Source organism: Porites lutea, assembly GCF_958299795.1.
Source record: "Porites lutea chromosome 5 unlocalized genomic scaffold, jaPorLute2.1 SUPER_5_unloc_2, whole genome shotgun sequence".
NCBI lineage: Eukaryota > Metazoa > Cnidaria > Anthozoa > Scleractinia > Poritidae > Porites > Porites lutea.
In genome coordinates this window covers 551604-555000 of record NW_027332289.1, presented here as the reverse complement: position 1 = coordinate 555000, position 3397 = coordinate 551604, and the positions used below count along the sequence as shown (strand labels likewise).

Genomic DNA, 3397 nt, shown 5'->3' with positions numbered 1-3397 from the left:
AGTGTTGCCATGTGAAGCCTACAGATTAAAAAGAACTTCTCTGTTGTACATAGATTGCAACGTTTTGTGACGTTGGTGTAAGATTTTGCTTTGGCGAGTATTTTCCACGTGATGTTGAATTCCTTATTTGCCTCCTTTAGTTGCCACAGGTGCTTGCTGAGCTCAGTCTCATTCCTTCTCTTTTCATGTCTAAATGACATCAGGTGGTTTCTGTATATATATATATATATATAACACAAATGAACTGAAACCAGTGAAAGAAAAAGGTGTTAGCACCTTCCAGTGGCTTCTGTGAACTCTAAAGAATTGTTTGGGGAGTCCCGTGAGCCATAAAGCCTTCAATTCGACTGCGCGTTAGCGTGGTTGTCTTGGTGGTGTAGTGGTTAACACATCGGCACTAGAAAGTCGAGGACGCGGGTTCAAATCCCGTTCAAGGCAATTTTTAGAGTTTCACTTGTGTTCATTTATTTCTTTCTTTCACTGGTTTCAGTTCATTTGTGTTATATATATATATATATATATATGGTAAAATAAAATAAAACAACATTTTAGAGCCATTTTACTTAGGCCATTTTTTTCCATTCGGGCCTCGCTCCAAAATTTAGTTTTCATTGTCGCCATCTGTATTGTGCTGGCTTTTTTTTTACCTATAAAAGTGGAAGGCTGTCGCTCCATCAAAAACTTTTTTTTTTTTTAACATGCTTGGAATAAATGAGGTTGAACCCATGGAAACGAAGTGCGCGATGACGGACAAATCACCAAAGAAAAACATTACGGTTGCTGTGGAAGGTAACATTGGAAGTGGAAAAACAACTTTACTGAACCATTTTCGAGAAAATCCCATGGTTGAGGTATTGGAAGAACCAGTTGCCGAGTGGCAAAATGTTGGGGGCAAAAACCTTTTGGAGTTATTTTACACAAACTGCCAAAGATGGAGCTATTTGTTTCAGTCTTATGCTGCTCTTAGCCTCCTGAAAATTTACAAACAGCCACATGTGACGCCTGTGAAAATGATCGAAAGAAGTATTTACAGTGGATTCTATTGCTTTGGGCACAACCTTTACAAAAATGGAATGATGTCTTCCGTAGAACATTCAGTGTACCATGAGTGGTTTGACTGGATTACAAAAATGCAGCAACCTCAACTGGATTTGATAATTTACCTGAGGACATCACCTGAAACATGCATGCAGAGGGTTAAGAAAAGATCTCGAACCGAAGAAAAAAGTCTCCCCATGGAACTTCTTTACGCCTTACACGAAAGACACGAGGAGTGGCTAATTCAAGGAAAATTTCCTGTATCTGCTCCTGTTATAGTCGTGGATGGCAGCAGGAATCTTGAAGAGATGATACAGTTTTACCGGGTCAATGACCAATATCTGCTAGGATTGAAAAAATGGCCTCATTACCACTCTGTATAACAAGTTGATTGCTTAAACTGAAACGTCTGGAACTGATCCTGAAAGAAGGAGTTTCGTTTTTATTTTTTGGCTCTTATCATATTTATTGGTAATAAAATGTCAAGTTCAGTCTGAGGTTGAATTATCCGTCCGGTTATAATCAAGCTCTAGTTTTACTATTGACCACTATAGATGAAATATATATATATATATATATATATATATATATATATATATATATATATATATATATATATATATATATATATATCACATATCTTATGTTTATCTATTTCACAAACTGTTCCAAACAATAAAATTATAAGGTCATTTCTTTATTTCATCTCAAAGGCTTGCTATAGCTAATCCAGCCGTTCTGTTTATCTGATGGATTTTCCAGAAAGCGAAGTGAATCTCGAACCTTGATCCAAGCAAAGACGGTGACCTCAAATAAGACCAGAAGACCCCATTCGATCAAAGGCCAACCTTCGATCAGAATGAGCCATAATAGGACGCCGGTTGAACCTATCCAACCCAAAAGTTTCGGAAGACCATCGAAGAGAAACAGCATCACTTGTACGGCTCTCGATACCTTGTTTTCGCACAAACCCGGCAAAAAGGCATCGACCAAACCGTTGATGATCCATCTTGAAAGGGATATAGTCCCAAAGTACGCAAGACTAGGACATACTCGTACGCGCGCAAGCAGTCGGATCAGTTCGGCCAAGGCTTGCCCGACCGGTGATTCCTTTGTATCGTCGATGTGGTCCTTGAGACTAGCGAGTTGAGACAGGATCGGGGGTACTGTCAGGTGAGTTCGAGTAGCGTAGTCTCCTTCGTGTGAGAGTCGTTTAAAGTGGCCGGTAAAAAAATCCTTGAAACCGTGTCCTACCTTTGATGCCTCGTTGGCGACGGCGTTAACAACCTCAAACACAACAGCCACGATTTCGTTGATGAACTCTGCCACATCACCAATGACCAATCCAACGTGCAACAGAGGAGTTTTTAACAAATTCGTGACCACGATGACGACTGCTATGGCTATCCACAAACGAGCAGAGAATAGATTATACAAGACCTTTCCAAGTGCGATCACGAATCTTGCACACAAATGCGAGCCGTCGATAGGTCGATGTACGGTTTTGTGGCGGCCTTTAAACGCTTGGTCTTGCATTTGTCGTTATGACAGTGAATCCACGCGCGCGCTCGATTGTCGATCACGAAATACATCGTAGCATGGCCATGTGTGTTTCCTTTAATGACACACCAGTTTCCCTCCTTACGCCTTCGTACAGCGACGAAAGGCGGCCGCGAGGCCGGTGCTAATTCCACCGTAACAGTTTCCCGTGTCTTAGACAAAGCGAGACGAATGGCTCCTATGGCTTCGTTTAAGTTCACGTCGCATTCGTTAGCAACAGTTTTTATGTTGTATCCTGTAATTGCAGGGGCTTGTTTAGATAAATTTGACCTGAAGACTACCATGCCGATACCTTCCCATGGTGGCACGTCGTGTCTGGCATGCACGAGTGCACCAAAGACATCGGCAGGAGTACCGCGCCAAGGAACCAGGCGATGGACATAGGAACTGTCTTGGCGCCTCTTGAAACAAGCCGGAAGACGAAGTTTGGTGATCGATTTGTCGAGATACCAAGAGGAGTGCGCACCATCTTGGCGTTCCATTTCTTCATACACCACTCGTAGATCCTTGTAGTTCCAAATGATGACGTTGCGCGGAAGAAGGAGATTTGCGTGGACGCTAACTTTGTCCAGTCCCTGGACTCGGACTACTCCTTCCGGTGTCACCTTAGCCATCATCTCTTCTGATATCCACATGCGGGTCTGCGCGACTCGTCGTTTGTGAGAGCCAAAATCGAGACTCGGTATCAAGTGACGCAAAGCAGCATCTGCCGCACGTTCGATGCGCTCGAGCCAGGTCATCGGGTTCCACGTAGAGCCAATGACTTTGTCGACAGGCATATCTCAGTCGACGGGAATCG

The 3397-nt window shown here is 42.9% G+C and overlaps 1 pseudogene; it reads left to right on the top strand.

Annotated features, from left to right (window-relative positions):
* Positions 1-698: 698 nt before the first annotated feature.
* Positions 699-1421, top strand: LOC140925403 (thymidine kinase 2, mitochondrial pseudogene; annotated as a pseudogene).
* Positions 1422-3397: the final 1976 nt, after the last annotated feature.